This window comes from Geotrypetes seraphini, chromosome 1 (genome assembly GCF_902459505.1).
Source record: "Geotrypetes seraphini chromosome 1, aGeoSer1.1, whole genome shotgun sequence".
NCBI classification, from domain to species: Eukaryota; Metazoa; Chordata; class Amphibia; order Gymnophiona; family Dermophiidae; genus Geotrypetes; species Geotrypetes seraphini.
In genome coordinates this window covers 462,773,186-462,791,979 of record NC_047084.1, presented here as the reverse complement: position 1 = coordinate 462,791,979, position 18,794 = coordinate 462,773,186, and the positions used below count along the sequence as shown (strand labels likewise).

General features: G+C 43.9%; 1 protein-coding gene across 3 annotated transcripts in view; it reads right to left on the bottom strand.

Moving 5' to 3' along the window:
* LOC117349632 (vacuolar fusion protein MON1 homolog B-like) overlaps nt 1–18,794 on the bottom strand; it is a 48,030-nt gene that overhangs the window by 28,253 nt on the left and 983 nt on the right. The window contains exon 1 of one of the 3 annotated variants that reach the window (XM_033923234.1): nt 3,023–3,077. The exons of 1 other annotated variant lie outside the window; for it this stretch is intronic. The gene's annotated coding sequence lies outside the window, so the exon portion shown is untranslated. Of the gene's footprint in view, nt 1–2,986; nt 3,078–18,794 lie in introns of those variants that run through there. One more of the 3 variants, XM_033923242.1, reaches the window with a different exon arrangement.

Genomic DNA, 18,794 nt, shown 5'->3' with positions numbered 1-18,794 from the left:
ATCGCAAGGATGTGCTGAGACTGGAGTCGGTGCAAATAATGGCCACCCGGATGGTCTCGGGATTCAAGATCTACCATACGAAAAACGGCTTGACAAATTGCAGCTATACTCGCTCGAGGAGCGCAGAGAGAGGGGGGACATGATCGAGACGTTCAAGTATCTTACGGGCCGCATCGAGGCGGAGGAAGATATCTTCTTTTTCAAGGGTCCCACGACAACAAGAGGGCATCCGTTGAAAATCAGGGGCGGGAAACTACGAGGTGACACCAGGAAATTCTTTTTCACTGAAAGAGTGGTTGATCGCTGGAATAGTCTTCCACTACAGGTGATTGAGGCCAGCAGAGTGCCTGATTTTAAGGCCAAATAGGATCAGCACATGGGATCTATTCACAGGGCAAAGGTAGGGGAGGGACATTAAGGTGGGCAGACTAGATGGGCCGTGGGCCCTTATCTGCCGTCTATTTCTATGTTTCTATGTAGACTAGATGAGGTCAGAGGCTGGGAATTTTGGCTCCCTTAGTTGCCAGCACTCAGATCCAGTCTCATCAGGTCCAGTAGTTAAGCTGGCCCTGTGAAGAAGCAACTCTCTGTAGGCCACATCCCCAAATAAAATCCAAAGGTCACAGTTATCTCCCCTTTATATCCTAATCTCATTCACCTCTGGAATCACTTTATTGCTCCCAGTCAAAGTGAAATCCCAAGATTTGAAATGAATAGCCTGAATCCATCTAAAAAAAAAGCACAGGAGTAACTTCTCAGTCTAAGGCTCTGATGCTCAAAAGCTTTCCATAGAAGTCAGTCATTAAAGCACTTTTACTGGCAGCCAACAAGAATCCTATGCTAATGCATAATAATAAGGACCTCACTAGTATTCTAATGAGCTCTCCTTGTGATGCACAGCACAGAAATATGTTGTTTCCCATGCAAACTTAACAGTGTGGACTGAGTTGTCATAACCTTACTTTCTTTCCTGTCAGTGCCTGAGCACTAATTAGCTCAGGCACTGACAGGAAAGTAAGGCTATGACAGTAGACCCTGCCATTAAAGGCCCCGTCCCATTAAAAAAAATTATTCCTGGCCCTCCAAAAAATGGCCCTGGTGGACCTGATCGAGCCTGAACCAGATGCCAGACCCCTCCCCCCCATGCAGGTACCCAAAATAAAACCCACCTGGTGGTCCAATGGACCTCTCCCACACACCCTGTACCTTGTTTTGTAGAAAGCTTTGGCAGGAGGAATGTCCACTCCCTCCTGCCTCAGCCTGCCTCTTCAAAATGGCCAGCTTTCCCCTTCCCAGTGCTTCCTGAGATGCAATGGAAGGAGTCTAAGGCCTTGATTGGCACATACATTTAAGGCCCCTTCCCCCCTGAGAGTTGTTGAGATTGTTTTGCTGGAGGCTTGAAGATGCAACTATACATTGGACAGGATGCACTAAGCTCCAACACCATGGTAAAAAAATATGGTGGTGTGAGCGATTTTTGTTTTACTGGTGATGCTCAGCACAATAGCATGTAAATTATATGCATGATATTCATACAGCAGACAAATGTACAAGATGCAGGCTATGTTTATTTAGTCAATAAATGATTGTGGTTAATGTTACCACCTTTACACAAACCTAGTGACCCGACACGGTCCATGTTTCATTTAACACGCCTTCATCAGGGGTCCTAGGTTGACAGGGTGTTAAATTAAACTGCAAATAAAAAAAATAAATAAACTTAAGCCTGTGCAGATTAAAGATGAACGCTGATCCAAAGTTTCAGTGTGAGCTTGCTGCAGGAGCTTTGCATGCTATCGCCCTCACCAGAGTATGTTTTTTTTTACTGTTGTATCAGAGCTTAGTGCATCCTGCCCAATGTACAGCCGGATCTTTAAGCCTCCAGCAAAACAATCTCAACTACTCTCAAGTAACTCTTCTGGCTTTCTCTTTCACCCACCCACTCCTCTTTACCTTCTGATTGGTTTTATCCAGCTTTGCTCTCGTCCATTGGCTGCTGGGACGCTTGGAAGAGGGGGAAACCTATTGCTCAGCAACTTGAATTTTGATTGGGTGGAGCAGCTACTGGAAGTGATGGTGAGAGCTGGTCGTTGACGCCAGAGGGGACTCAGAAGCCAGTGGTGTAGAGTGGGCTTCAGTGGCAGAAGCAGCCAGCACTGCTCTCTGGTGTATGTGTTTGACCTGACATACCTGGCCCAGTTTGCATGTGTGTGGGTTCAGGGTCAGTGCATATGAGCAGAGGGAGGGGACAGTGTATGGCTCAGCCCAGGCTGGAGCTTGTTTGCAAACATCTCCAACTTATTAGCAGGCTTCCTCCATTTGTCACTTGGCATCACTTGTAATAGTCTCTCATATGTGTCTCTGTTTAAAGAGGAACGGGAAAGCCAGGTTTAACTAATTTATACTGAAGTAAGTTTGTGGGTACACTTTTTGGCTTGATTTGTTAAGGTTTATTGCGCTTTTTCTGAACCGTTGAATCCTGCCCCAACTCTGTCGTTAGGAATCGGCAACTTCCCACCCCTTTGTGCCCTTGTTGCAGTTTATAACTCAGATTTAGACTAATCCCACCGTGACATTTTTCATTCTGCTATTGGCGAACCGCCCAATCTGATCATTTCCCATGATTGCCCTTAAGAAGATGACAGGGATGAAGCATCTTCTACTCCCCCCGGCCCCTGAACTGTGCCTGGCGCCTTCTCAGAAGAGCAATTACCGTACTAGGAGGCACTGCAGCCGCCCTTCTTCCCTCTGCTCAGCCGCGACGAGCTGAGAGCCGGCAGAGAGGAGAGCGACTTGGCAGAACCGGGGCTTCCGCTGTCGGCTCTTGCTTCGGAGCCGGCGCGGGAATCCCAGATCAGCAGTTATTATTTTTAATGGGCGCAGCTGCTTGCGTGTATTACACACGTCCCCGAACCCCCGACCTCTCCCAGGCCAAGATCCCTCCCCCATGCCGGGACCCAAAACACACTTTTTTTAAAAACCGCACCTGATGGTCCAGTGAACACCCCTCCATACCCCGTACCTTTTTTTGCAGAAAACTTCGGCAGGAGGGATGCCCACTCCCTCCTGCCATGGCCCGCCTCTTCAAAATGGCCGGCCTTCCCCTTCCCGGTGCATCCTGGGATGCACTGGGAGGGGACCTAGGGTCCTGATTGCCCGAGGCGCCTAGGACCCCTCCTTTGGGGGCGGGGCCTTAGGCGGCTGGGCCATTCAGGATCTTAGGTCCCTCCCAGTGCATCCGGGCTGCACGGGAGGGATCTAAGGCTCTGATTGGCCTTGGCGCTTAAGGCCCCTCCCAGGAGGGATGTCCATTTCCTCCTTTTTCGGCCGCCTTTTCAAGTATTTTTGGGTCCCGGCCCGATCGGGTTTGCCACTAGACCCGCAGGTCTATATTTTTTTTTTTTTTAGATTAGCTGTTCCGGGTGTTTCCCCCTTCACCGTTAAAATCCCGTGTGTGGCTGTAGTGCAGGTAAATCTAACGATTTCAAATTGAGCGATGCTCCAAGAACCACGAATGCAAACGAGGTTCGCGGGTGACACGGGGGACCTACACGCAGTGGTTCCCAACCCTGTCCTGGAGGACCACCAGGCCAGTCGGGTTTTCAGGCTAGCCTTAATGAATATGCATGAGAGAGATAATAATAATAACTTTTATTTTGTATACCGCCATACCCAGAGAGTTCTAGGCGGTTCACAACAATGAATTAAGATTACAAACGAAGATAACATTGCAATTAACAATTTTTGGAATGTACATGTCATTGAAGTTGACAGGAATTAACAATTTTTGGAGTGTATAGGTCAATGAAGTTTAAAGGAATATACAAGAGTGTACAATAGGAGGGTAAAATTTTTTTATTTACAGGAAGTTAATTGGTTTGGTGGGTACAGTAGGGGGGGAAGGTGGAGGTTCATGTGTATTGAAGGGAGTAGAAGCAGCGAGTGGGAGTGTTACGGGTTCTGTCTGTGGAATACGTGAGTTTTGAGTTTTTTTCTGAAGTCAAGGTAGGTGGGAGTGTCAAGTACAATTTGGGCAAGCCATGGGTTTAGTTTGGCCGCCTGGAAGGAGAAGGTTTTGTTAAGGAACCTTTTGAGGTGACATAATTTTAGGGAGGTGCCAGGCATGCAAATCTGCTCTAGGCATATTCATTAGTGCTATCCTGAAAACCCAACTGGCCTGGTGGTCCTCCAGGACAGGGTTGGGAACCACTGATCTACAGTATCTCCATCCCTGTCCCTGCGAGTTCTCTCCCTGTCCGTGCCCCATCCCTGCAAGCACTGTCCTTACCTGCAGAAGCCTTGAACACCAACTTTTCTGAAACTGCTTTCAACTCTTAACTCCCACTCACTGCTGTCAGATGCCTATACCTATTGTATTATTTCTTCTACCAGAAACTCCTCAACCCTGAGATGTCCTGTCTGTCCAAATTATATTGTAAGTTTTTCTGAGCAGGGCCTGTATATTGAATGTTAAATGTACAGCACTGTGTATCTATGCTTTTCAGCCCTATAGAAATAATAAATAGTAGTAGTAGTGCTCCTGCTTGCTTCAGACACAGACATCAAAGGCTCTCTTCTGCAAATCTCCTTACCTCTGTTTCAAACCCAGCTGTCCAAGCTCTCAGGCAGAGACCATAACCCCCCCAGGCTATGTCTTTGGAATCCTTAATTTAGATACTGCAGTTTCAGATGTAAACTTAACTCTGACAGTCCTCAATGTGCTCCCCCTGAAGACCCCCCAGAGATCTACTTTCCTCCTCTGAAAATATGGTTCCCTCCTTTTTGATTGCTGCAGTTTCTGATGAAAATTTTACTCTGACAGACCTCAATGCACTCACCCCTTCAAGGCCCACGGATTTGCTTTGACAAATCTCAGCCCCCCTCCCCTGTAAATATACTTCCCTTCATTTTGACAGCTGATGAAAATTTAACTTTCACAGACCTCAATGCGTTCCCCCCGCAAGCTCCATGGATTTGCTTTGATGGACCTCAATGCTCCTCCCCCCCAACTATACTTCCCTCCTTTTTGATAGCTGTGCTTAAGCTGTGGCTTAAGGTAACTTAGAGCAGTGGTTCCCAACCCTGTCCTGGAGGAACACCAGGCCAATTGGGTTTCAGGCTAGCCCTAATGAATATGCATGAAGCAAATTTGCATGCCTATCACTTCCATCATATGCAAATCTCTCTCATGCATATTCATTAGGGCTAGCCTGAAAACCCGATTGGCCTGATGTTCCTCCAGGACAGGGTTGGGAATCACTGACTTAGAACATAGGTAAGGTTAAACTAGATGTGCATCTCTTATGAGAAGCTTAGAGTATGGGGACTAATACTATGCCAGGGTTCACCTGGCGGGGCCTCTGCGTGTGCGGATCGCCGGACTTGATGGACCTAGGGTCTGTTCCGGAGATGGCACTTCTTATGTTCTTATGTTATGTGCTTTCTAATAAAAATTTAACTCTGAAGGACCTCAGTGCACTCCAGCCTACAAGCCCCACAGATCTGTTTTCACAGATCTCAATGCACTCCCCACTGCAAGCCCCAAGGATCTGCTTTGACAGGCTTCAACCACCCCCCTGCAAATATACTTTGCTCCATTTTGACAGCTGATGAAAATTTAACTTTGACTGGCTTCAATCAGTTCTGATGGACCTCAATGCTCCTCCCCCCACCCTACGGATCTACTTTGACAGACACTGAGGTCTGTCAAAGTAGATCCATGGGGTGGGGGGGGGGAGAAGCACTGAAGTCCAACAGAGCTAAAGGTGATTGAGGTCCTTCAGAGTTAAAGGGTAATGGGAAACAGCAGCTGTCAAAACCAAGGGAAGCAAATGTTTAAGGCAGTTTAGTTGAGATCCTGCATCTTGCACTCTTTTTCAGAATAGGTAAAATCATTTAAAATTAGTGGGTTGCTCTTTACTTTAGGGATTTTCTTTGGACCATTTAATTGATGGATCCTCACAAGCAGCAGAAGTGAAGGAGCCTATGCTGAGACTAAAAGTGCCAAAACTTTACAATTTCAGGGATTGGATAAAGCATGGACCTCGTGAACCCCATGGGCAATGCAGATCTTAACTGCACTTCCTTAAAAATCTGTTCACCTTGGGGGTGAGTGGGATCCGTGAGGTCCACGGGAGTTAAAATGAAGATCCCTGCAGATCCCATGCTAAGGCCACTTTCTTTTTAAGGCTTTGCAGTAAAGATCCTTGTTTTACCCAGTCCCTTTAACCAGGCTTGTGTTGCATGCCAGAATATGAAAAGACCCCTTGTTGTTTGTGTCTTAAGTCTTCCATGTAATGCCTTGGTTGGCTTGGGCAGAGGGAAGTCCTTTTCCTTCAAACTTCAGCGAGCCCCACTGCCTGGGCATAGGAGAGGCTGCAGGAGGCAGATGCGAGTTGTGCAGGTTCGTGACAGGGGCCGCTGGCTGCTTGCAGTCAAAAGATGAGAAGTAGCTGGACCTCTTCAGGGGGACAGGTTGGCAAGGCACAGTGTTCCTTCCTTTTCTCTATAGCAGTGGTCTCAAACTCGGCCCGCCAGGTATTATTTTGAGGTCTTTGGTATGTTTAGCATAATCACAAAAGTAAAATAAAATAGTTTTTTGATCATATGTCTCTTTAGCTATAAATTACAATATTATTATTAAGGCTTGGCCAAAAGGAAAGATTTATAAACTAAAGAGTATTATCTCATGTGAAAATGTCATTTCTTTAATAAGACATTAACTATGTTTTTCTGAGACCCTCCAAGTACCTACAAATCCAAAATGTGGCCCTTCAAAGGGTTTGAGACCACTGCTGTATAGGTAAGGACAAGTCAGCCGCTGCCAGCTCCCAGCACAATGCTGAACTAGAGCATAGGAAGCGAGCTGGCAAGCAGGTTTCTGATGTGCTTTGCACCCTTTTCATTTTGCTCTTTGTTTTTACCTGTCTCCTTGGCCTGTAGTCTGCAAAGTTTTGGCAGCTGGAGATTGGGGGTGGGGGGTGGACTCTGATCCTTCCAAGCTTAGATGGCAAATTTCCTAATCCTGTCCCTGCAAGTTTTGTTACTGTCCCTGCCCCATTCCTGTAAGCTCTGCCTTAACCGCACAAGCCTTGAACACTTATGATTTTAAAGTATTTGAGGCTTGTGCAGATGAGGATGGAGCTTGCTGGAATGGGAAAATGAGTTCCTGTGGGGACGGGGAAAAATTTGTCTCTGTGTCATTCTCTATTCCTACCTTCAGTTTAGGAAGGCACTAAAAACGTGTCTATTCTCACTATAATCCAGGACTTAAGCTCTATAGTGTGTGACTCAGGAGGTTCTTGTTTTAAATCTTATTAATCTTATGTAAGCCACAATGATTTCTAGTAGACAATTGCGGGATATAAGAAACAATATGGTATGTTAAACTGATCCTTAAACAAGAGTGTCATTGCTGATCAAATACTTCTGACTTCCCTTTTTGGGGGAAATGGGGTACATATAATTAATGGACTTCTTCGATGAGGTGGTGGCAATATGCCACAGGCAGCCCGGATTTGTGTGAAAGGAATGGTACAGAAACAGTTGTGCTGGCAGTCTGGGTTTAGCATAGATGGGAAGGCTGAGGAATGAAGAAGGTCCCTTTTTTTTGTCAGAGAAAGGGAGTCTTGTCTAAGCCAGAGGAACTCTAGTGTATACCTCAGGATTCAGTCCTTAAAACAATGTCCTCTTAATTAGTCTGCTTCCTCCCATTATTGAACACTTTGATGCATCTCATCATCTGTAAGCAGATGTTATATAACTTTACCATCCAGCTTGATCAAACCAAGATGCAGCTTATATTTTAGCTTATTGTATTTGAATGTATAGGTTGCCCCATCCAAAATCAGTTCAAAGAGATTTACAGGCATCTTTGCATCACACCCTCTTCACAGCAACACTCGTTTTCTCTGCCACAGACAGTTTCACATAAAGTTCAAATAATACTACAGTTGCCCTCACATCTATTGTTAATTAAACCATCTAACAGAATTACCTCTCACAACACATTCTTTATTTTAAAAAAATGAAGAACCCATATACAAGAACAACCTGTTTGTGCAGCACCTCTGTAACACAGGTAAAGAAAGTACTCTCATTATAATTTGGTCATAAATACCCATGACGGAGGGTTTAAAAATGCCTGCTGGCCTGGCTTTCTTGAGCACTAGAAGGAGTAGAGAGCATGATGTTCTGTTAACAGACTGCTAGTTTAAGAGAAACTGGAAATACAAGTCCATAAATGGAATGAGGTCAAAGCCAAAACTGGTTCAGCCTATCCCTCAAGGAAGGACTTAGAAAGTGTGGGCCAAGAAACAGGCCAACATGCGGCCTCCAGTTAGAAACAGAGGGGGATACCAGTAAAACTTGGTGACTGGGAAAGCAGAAAAGGGAACAGGATGGAGGCATGCGCCAGCTGGCAGACCTCTCATTGGTGAGCAGTGCTGGGCATAGGGCCACTCTGCTAACCACAAACCAAGGCTGTTCCTGCTGTTACTGATAATCTAGAGCAGGAATCTCAAAGCTTTTCGCTATGAGGGCCACATTGGGTACTTCAGCACTTTTCACCTCTAGATCCAGGACTTTGTTTTCCATACTGTGATTACTGGTATACATGATAGGGACAACCATAACCCCTTTACTTAACAGTCAAGATGGGTCAAATTTGTTTCTATCTGATTGGTGGAGCTCAGGGTCTGTTCTCCTGGTGTTTGCTCACCCCTTTGATTTGCTCAGGGGCTGGAGGTCAGACTGTTCAGGCTCTAAAAGCGTTCCTTCAGGGCGCTTACAGTGACGCCATGTTTGTCTTCCTCTCCCTTTTTTGTGAGGTCTGGGGGATGTGGGGAGGTCCAACTGGCATCCTGAAGATCCCAGCAAAATAACTGAAAGCAGAGGGCCTTTCCTAGAATCTGGATGCTTTTAAACAACTTTGAACAATTTAGTGTCAACTGCAAATTTTAATCACCTCACTTGTTCCAATTTCCAGATCATTTATAAATAAGTTAAATAGCACCGGTCCCAGTACAGATCCCTGTGGCACTCCACCCTGCTCCACTGAGTAAAATGGCCATTTAAATCTACCCTCTGTTTTCTATCCAATATCCAGTTCTTAATCTACAACTGAACATTGCCTCCTATCCCATGACTCTTCAATTTTCTCAGGAGCCTCTCATGAGGAACTTTGTCAAAAGCTTTCTGAAAATTTAGATACACTACATCAACCAGCTCACCTTTGCCACATGTTTATTCACACCTTCAAAGAAATCAAGCAAATTGGTGACACAAGATCTCCCTTGGCTGGGATTTTAGGGCAGCAGGAGAGAGTGGGCATATCTCCTGCTGCGGGGGAGGGGGGGTTGAAGCCAGGAATTTAGGGCAGTGGGAGAGTGTGGGCATCTCTCCCGCTGCATGGTGGAGGTGTTTCTGCCATTCCGCAGGGGGGAGGGGATTGTGTTCGCCACCACTACAGGGAAGGGGTGTTGTGATGCAGTGGAGAGAATGGGCTTTCTAGCAGTGTCTGACACTGACTGGCACCCCTGGACAGTCGCTTATTTTTGTTGACAAAATCCAGTGCCACTTTTTAAGAATACAGTAGAGGGCTAAATTCAATGTTGAAAAGTCCATTTGCATATCAGTGTCAGAGACTGCTAGAAACCTCGCTAGAGACAGAGATAATCCCTATTGATAATCTGCCACTAAACTGCATACAGGCTAAACCGCCAGAAAACAGTTTAGCGACTGCATTAAACTTTTGAGAATCTTGCTCTGAGCGGGGACTGGAGATGCACAAGAGACAGTGTTCAAGGTTCCCTCCCTCCTATTCCTTCTCCAGAAAGGGGGCGGGGCATTGTCATAATCATTGTTGAAAGGCGACACCTACTAGAGTTTTTGGATTTAAGGCATGATGGCAGGGTTCCAGAAGGAACATGTGGCCCCTGGCCCAGGTTCATCACTGCAATGACCAGACTACAGATGTAAAATAGGGGAAAATCTTTGGGAAGGGTATGGGTAAATATCATTTGATATACTGCCTTTCTGTGGTATAACCGAAGTGGTTTACATTTATTGTATTGTAAATCACTGTGATTATACCATAGAAAGGTGGTATAAAGTAGTTAAAAAAAGGTACCAATCCTGGTTCTAGTTGGAGTGCAAAGGAGCAGAAAAAACACAAACAAACGGAATCAACAGGAGATGGTCACTTCACCAAGCTCACACATGGAGTAATTGCAGGATTAAGGATTAGAACTGTGGCCGAGGGAGATAAAATAGCTTCAGGTAGAATACCCTGATGGAGTTTTAGGCTTAATATTTAATATCCCTCTATCACTTCCGAATAAGCTGCAAAAATAAAATGATTAATAAGAGGAAGAAACCTATCTCCTTCCAAAGGGATATCCATTTGACAGCCCCATAAACTACCAGCCAATAATATGCAGGGTTTCATTTCTTTGGTTCTTGTTGTTGTTGTTGGGGAGGGGGGTGTTTCAGGACTTAATTTTTGGAGAAATGGCTAGAAACTGCATTCCTACCCTTCTTTTCAGACTCCACTGGCACATAAGCAGGGTGTTCTACTCCAAAGCTCCCTTCTGGTCAGTTTGCATGGAAGCAGAGAGGAGGGAATGAGCATGGAGCAGTGACTCCATTATCTAAAGACCTCCTCCTCTTTCCAAGTATGCCAGCTAGTAACAGTGCACTCGAGTTACCACCAGTTTTAAATTAGGCATGCATGGGGATCGGTGGCAGTAGCTCAGGGACACTTCTGCCAACTGCTGAGCACCTTTAGCGATCCGACCGACATACTCTTCTGAAGTCCCTCTTGCAGAAAGTCCAGGACTACTGAAATCAGAGTTTTATCCTTTTTCTTAGACCCCATAGGGTGAAAAGCAGGCAAACGGACTTCCTGATTGACGTAGAAGGCCTAGACTACTTTTGGTAAGAAGGATGGAACCGTGTGCAAGGAGAGCCCTGCTTCCATAAACTTAAGGAACGGTTTCCTACAGGGCAGAGCTTGTAACTTGAAGATTGTCTTGCCGACATAGTCACCACCAGAAACGCCGTCTTGACTTTAAGATCCAGAAGGGAAGCCTCCCCTAAGGGCTCATATGCTCATACCTTCTACTTTGCTGCACCATATGCCTGGAACAAACTGCCTGCTTCAAAGCCTACTTCTTTGAAGCTGGTTTCAGTTCCAAACTCCAATCCATCTGTTAAGCATCTATATTTGTCTTAACATTCCCTCTGTAATTCCTCCACCTGAGCACTGTGCATAGATGCACCTTCTTGTTCAGTTTGTCTGTCTTGACTAAATTGCAAGCTCTTTTGAGCAGGGACTGTCTCTTCTATGTTTTGATGTACCCTCACTCGTATGTCTAGAAGCGCTATAGAAATGATAAGTAGTAGTTGTAGCTTGGTAGGATTTCTGGCCACTAGAGGAGGAGGTCTTCAACTGGTGGGTCTTGGGAATCCCTATCAGCTTAGGCATTTATACTTTGTGTTGGGGGGAAGCCCTGGGGAGAAAAATGTAAGACCACCCAGTTTGGGCTCAGACCCTCTCAGAATTAGCTAGTTGGCTATGCCATTGGCCTGCAGCAAACCTAGCAGAGAACAGACACTAACAGAGAACGGCACAAAAAGCTACTGTGAGCAAAAGTGCACCGTTACTGTGAGGTGTAAGTGCTGGGCTGGATTAACTAAACTAAAACTTGGATTTGTAGACTGGGTCGTCACCAAAAGAGGAGCTCAACTCAGTTAACAATAATTAGAAAGAAAAACATAAGGTAATAAAATAAAAAAAGGGACCATAAATCAAAAGACAAAAAAACTAATAAGAGTGATTTCCAAAATAATTTGCAAACAAAATTGTTTTTAAAGTTTTGCAAAAGGATTGAGAGGAGCCAGGACCCCTTAAAGCAATGGTCTCAAACTCGTGGCCCGGGGACCACATGCGCCAGATACTATTTTGAGGCCCTCGGTATGTTTATCATAATCACAAAAGTAAAATAAAAGAGTTTCTTGATCATATGTCTCTTTAGCTATAAATTACAATATTATTATTAAGACTTAGCTAAAAGGAAAGATTTATAAACTAGAACGAGTTTTACCTTAAGCAAAATTGTCATTTCTTTAATAAGACATTCACTATTTTTTCTGAGGCCCTCCAAGTACCTACAAATCCAAAATGTGGCCCTGCAAAGGGTTTGAGTTTGAGACCACTGCCTTAAAGTAAAAGGTATTCCATTCCATAATTCTGTCAATTTGAAAATAAAAGATTGGTTAAATTTCCTGACACTATATTGGGCCCTAGGCAAACATATATTTGTGGGCTTTCCTACCAGGGATCCTCTCCCCCACTATAGCAGGGAAAAGTGCAGAGCCTAGCTGTGGGTATGATAGCTGTAATAATTGTGGGCAATCAGACTATCCCAACACCTGTTGGAACTGCCCGCAATGCCACACACCAATCTTATACTCCAAACTCGACTGTAAGATGTTATCTCACAGCTTTGCTAAACTTCATTCAACTAAAGTTTTTTTTAAAGCTTTATGTTCAATGACGAGTGGGAGCGTAAAGCCCAGCACAATGAGTGAATTTGAGTGCGTGGTGGCCCGCTGAGGACCAGTGAATATAAAGCTTTAAAAAAAAACTTTAGTTGAATGAAGTTTAGCAAAGCTGTGAGATAACATCTTACAGTCGAGTTTGGAGTATTTGATATCCTCTTCATTCTAATACATCTCACCATATTAGTGCTTCAGTTTACAGTACACACCAATCTTAAACATACATAGTCCCACAGTACTTATTCATACCACATATGTGCACATATACAACTCTCTTTTTTCACGCTTTATTCTGGAAAATTACATACACACTAAAAGGAAGAAATGTTATACAAGAAGTAAGAATAAACAGGAGCATTATAGCCCAAATTTTCACACAAAGCACTAAGGAAAGCTAGCACAAATAACACACACTTCTAAAAAGATACTAACAAAGAGACAGACAAGGATAGGGTTACCACATGTCCGGATTTACCCGGACATGTCCTCTTTTTAGAGGATAATCAAGGTGTCCAGACGGTGTTTCAAGAAGCCAGCAGTTTGTCCAGATTTAGGAGCTCGGGGCCATGTCTGGAGGGCATCCACGCATATGCGTATGTGTGTGATGTCATCATGTCACAGCTGTGCATGCTCATAGGCCCTCCAAATGCAGCCCCAATCTCAGGGAAAGAGAGGAGAAGAGGTTTGTGTAGGGTAAGGTCATATATCCTCTTTTTTGCAGAAAGAAATATGGCTGTTCTGATTGGATAAAACACACTCCTGAAATCAGAATGGGAACAGAGTCTAATTTGCTGGAGCCAGAGCCCTGTCTTTATGATATTCAGTTGCATATTAATTAGCTTATATGACCTAGAGATCAAGCAATAAACTTTGTTTTGTGCTTTTCATGTTTTTCAAGTGTTTCTTTCCCAGCTGGAGTATGTCATATCTTTTAGAAATACATCAGCCTTTTTAATTGGATGATGGAAAATCATTGAAATATATAGTCAGGATATCAATTAAAAAAAAAAAAAATTATTGTTCATATGTTGCTGAACAAATATTAATTGGAAGGCAAAAGTTTACTATTTTTTTGCTCCTTGATTTTTAATTCAGAAATGCTGCCCCAGATCTTAACTGGTGGTCTAGCAGTGATCTTCCTACGCTCCTGCCCCGTGAAGAGCCGTCATAAAAATGACTGCTGTGAGTTCTCGTTGTAGTCTCGAGACTACAACGGGAACTCATGGCAGCCAGATTTGTAGTTTTGTGAACGTATGAGAATGTATGAGCAACTGCTCAAGTGCTCATCTTAGAGGGAACATAGGATGCGACCAAGGTCACAAAAAGTGTCAGTGGCAGAAACAGGTATTGAATCTCTCAGCCCATTGCTCTAACCACTAGCCTACATCCCACTGGCCTAGACCAGGAGTAGGCAATTCCGGTCCTCGAGAGCCAGAGCCAGGTCAGGGTTTCAAGAATATGTATGAGATGGATTTGCATGCACTGCCTCCTTGAGATGCAAATCTCTCTCATGCATATTTATTGTGGATATCCTGAAAACCTGACCTGGCTCCGGCTCTCGAGGACCGGAATTGCCTACCCCTGGCCTAGACCTACACACAAAGTTTGTAATTCTGTGCAGGCACTTTCAGAAAAAATATAATGCAAATATAATGTTATAAATTATCAGGAAAGGAATGGAAAACAAAGATGAAAATGTTATCATGCCCTTGTATCACTCAATGGTACGGCCGCACCTCAAATACTGTATGCAGTTCTGGTCGTCATATCTCAGAAAAGTTATAGCGGAATTAGAAAAGGTACGGAGAAGAGCAACGAAAATGATAAAAGAAATGGGATGACTTCCCTATGAAGAAAGGCTAGAGCAGCTAGGGCTCTTCAGCTTGAAGAAGCTCATGGGTGATATGATAGAGGTCTATAAAATAATGAGTGGAGTGGAAAGGGTAGATGTGATGTGTTCATTCTTTCCAAAAATACTAGGACTAGGGGACATGTGATGAAGCTACTAAGTAGTAGATTTAAAACAAACCGGAGAAAATATTTCTTCACACAACGTGTAATTAAATTCTGGAATTCATTGCCAGAGAATGTGGTGAAATCAGCTTAGAGGGGTTTAAAAAAGGTTTGGATAATTTCCTAAAAGAAGTCTATAGGCCATTATTGATATGGCTTGGGGAAATCCATTGCTTATTCCTAGGATAAGCAGCTTAAAATCTGTTTTACAACTTGGGATCTAGCTGGGTACTTGAGGCCTGGCTTGGCCACTGTTGGAAACAGGATACTGGGCTTAATGGCCCTCGTGGGTGGGGGGGGGATCAGTGTAACACACGCACAACATCTGTGCCATTAAAAAAAAAAAAAAAAAAAAAGCCCAACAGCTGAGTGGCAGGAGGTTGCTTTGGGGCTTCCTCTACCGCTCAGCTGTCAGGCTTCCCCAAACCAGCTCTGCGCATGTATGAAAATCATCCTCAGAGCTACTGGTGGGATGGTATTACGGTGAATCTCCATGCAAACTTGTTGGAGCATTGATCGCTGTTCCACAATTGGACAAAAAATCGGCCAACAGCGATTCGCCGGTCTTAGCAACCATGTTTAGTGCATCTAGCCCAAAGTAGTCCATGACATTAAGCTAGGTGAATTTATTAATTCAAGAGTGGCTCAACACGATTCGTGTTTCATCCACTAGACCTGTCTCAGGGTCTAAATATATAAAAATAGTGTGATTCTATAAACCACCTCCAGAGTTAGGCGAAGTTTATAGAATTGCGTGTAGCGCCTGTATGTGTGACTAACATTTAGGCACCGCCTAGAAGGGTGTTGGATACAATAACATTTAGGCACCACCATTTATGCCAATGAAAACCAGGTCTAAATATCTGCGCCTATAACAGTGTTCCTAACTTTTAGGAATGCTCATGACCCACCCATGCTCCCTTATGAGATTCATGCACTGGAATTTACTTGCACCACTTTATAGAATATACTTAAAGTTGTGCGCATAAGTTCTCTTAAGTTTCAACAGCTGGGGCTATGATTGTTGCAGGTGTCCAGGTCTTGGTGCAGCCAGGTAGGTAGAATCGAAGTTTCCGCCATCATAATTTACAGAAGAGCATCTTTAACATTCAAATTTGTGGCCAATGCACTTTCTTGCCTCAGTCACCTCAAGCCCCAGCCAATCAGGTTTGAGGACCTACTCATATATATATATATATATATATATATATATATATATATATAAAGACAAACAGCAGACCTCTCAGCACACCCTCAAGAAAGCCACAGCATAATGGTTGAAACCTCAGTTCTACCTATCCGGATGCAGCAAGACCTGAACAACTGCAACAATCTTGTGTGCATAAATTCTAATTAATGACAATTATTACTTGTTAATTAACAATTATTGTTGCTGATTGGCTTGTTAAATAATTAAGTTGGGTATACAAATTGGCTGTGTGCACAGATTTTCACCTGCATCTTTGCACTATACAGTCAGGTCCTATATGAATGAAAATACAGTACTTACACCATCATACAGTGTTGTGTACATTTAATAGGACTATAAAAAAGGCAATAATGCTAACCCTGCCAAGCTTATTCCTGCATACATATGTTTTCTGAACATTAGCGACTAATATTTAGCCAGCAGCAATCAACGTTTTGCTGACCACCACCAACGTTAAACCTGGAATTTCAATGCTGGATCTTGTCTGGGCACTGGCATTGAATTTCCAGAGCTGGCTAATGCATAGCTAGTTAAATTTAGTATTAGCACTTAACTAGTTACAGATTACCGTATAAAGATAGGGCCGATTTTTATGCAGACTATGCAGTTAACCTGACCGATAAGTACTATTGAGAACTTCTCAACTGCACAGTTTTGCCAAGAGTCGCTTTTAGCCTCTAATCCACGAGTTTCTGTGTCAGGACCTTTAGGGACCCCTGAGGAAGACAGTTTTGTTGAAACACGGACCGTGTTGGATCCATAGTCCTCAACGGTTTGAGTCCTAGCTATTTCTTTTTGTGGATTTTTGGATTTAATTTTTAATAAAGCCTGCATTTTGACCATCTTCTCCACAGTGTCTTTGGTTTTATCAAATTTTTATTTAAGAACATAAGTGCCTCCGCTGGGTCAGACCTGAGGGCCATCGTGCCCAGCAGTCTGTGCAGTTATCCTCTATCTATACCCCTCTATCCCTTTTTCCAACAGAAAATTGTCCAATCCCTTTTTGAACCCCCAATACCGTACTCTGTCCTATCACGCCCTCTGGAAGCCCATTCCTAGCATTTGTTTTGAAGCTATCCCCTTTTAACTTTTCCGAATGCCCTCTCGTTCTTGTATTTTTCAAAGGTTTGAAGAATCTGTCCCTCTCCACTTTCTCTATGCCCTTCGTGATCTTGTAGGTCTCAATCATATCCCCTCTAAGTCTCCTCTTTTCCAGGGAAAAGAGCCCAAGTTTCTCTAATCTCTCAGCGTATGAAAGGTTTTCCATATCTTTTATCAGACATGTCGCTCTCCTTTGCACCCTCTCAAGTATCGCCATATCCTTTTTAAGGTAAGGCGACCAATATTGTACTCAGTACTCCAGATGGGGACGCACCATCGCCTGATACAATGGCAGTATAACTTCTTTCATTCTGGTTGTTATACCCTTCTTGATTATACCTAACATTCTATTTGCTTTCTTAGCGGTCGCTGCGCACTGTGCCGCCGGCTTCATTGACTTATCCACCATTACCCCCAAGTCCCTTTCTTGGGTACTCTCATTCAATAACATCCCTCCCATCCCTACCTCGGGTTTCTGCTTCCTACATGTAATACTTTACATTTCTCTACGTTGAACTTCATCTGCCATCTCGTTGCCCATTCCTCTAGTTTGTTCAAATCCCTTTGCAATTCTTTGTAGTCATCTTTAGTCCGAGCACCACTAAATAGTTTGGTGTCATCTGCGAATTTTATTATTTTGCACTTTGTCCCTGTTTCTGGATCATTTATAAATATATTAAATAGCAGCGGTCCGAGCACCGACCCCTGCGGAATACCACTCGTGACCTTCCTCCAGTCCGAGTAGTGGCCCTTCACTCCTACCCTCTGTTTCCTACCCGCCAACCAATTTTTGATCCATCTGTGTACGTCTCCTTTCACCCCATGGTTCTTCAGTTTTCGAAGTAAGCGTACATGGGATACCTTGTCAAAGGCTTTTTGGAAATCTAGATATATGATGTCTATGGGGTCTCCTTTGTCCATCCGTTTGTTAATTCCTTCGAAGAAGTGCAATAAGTTCATTAGGCATGATCTCCCCTTGCAGAATCCATGTTGGCTGGTTATCGGAAGTTTATTTCTTTCAAAATGCTCATCGATGTTGTCTTTTATCAGTGCTTCCGCCATCTTCCCCAGAAACGAGGTCAGACTCACTGGTCTGTAGTTTCCCGGGTCACCTCTTGACCCCTTTTTAAAGGTGGAGCACTTAGGGTGAATCTTTTGGTTGTGAATATTGGCATTTAAGCAGCCAAGTACATACTCGGCCCTTGGAATGCCCTCAAAATAAAGTTTTCAGTTTAGCACTAATTAGTTCAGTGCTGCTGAAAATTAGTGGTTAGCCCCAAACAGACGATTTAATTTCCCGGGAGCCATTTTTGGCCCCCTAAATTGCTTTGAATATCGACCCCCAGTTTGTAAACACTCTCTACATACTCAAATTGTACAGAATTACTTCTAGAAGCCACATAAAGAGAATCAGTGATAGTGTCTGTTTCTGTCTGTGTCTGTATATGGCAGTTTGGTGGAGGATGGGCTGGGGAGGGCTTCAATGGCTGGGAGGGTGTAGATGGGCTGGAGTAAGTCTTAACAGAGATTTCGGCAGTTGGAACCCAAGCACAGTACTAGGTAAAGCTTTGGATTCTTGCCCAGAAATAGCTAAGAAGAAAAAATTTAAATTGAATCAGGTTGGGCAGACTGGATGGACCATTCGGGTCTTTATCTGCCGTCAACTACTATGTTACTATGTTAGATCTGGGGATTAGAACTGATGCACAGGGAGACAATAGTGACTTCCCTGAAGTCACAGTAGCAGAGACAGGGATTAGAATTCAAGATCAGGCTAATAAATCACAACCCCTAGAGTTAGGGAGATAAAGTGACTTCCCTGAGGCCAATGTGGCAGAGGTAGGGGGTTAGCATTCAAGCACAGAATAAGTCATAACCAGTGTTCCCTCTAAGCGGGCGGGTGTTGTGA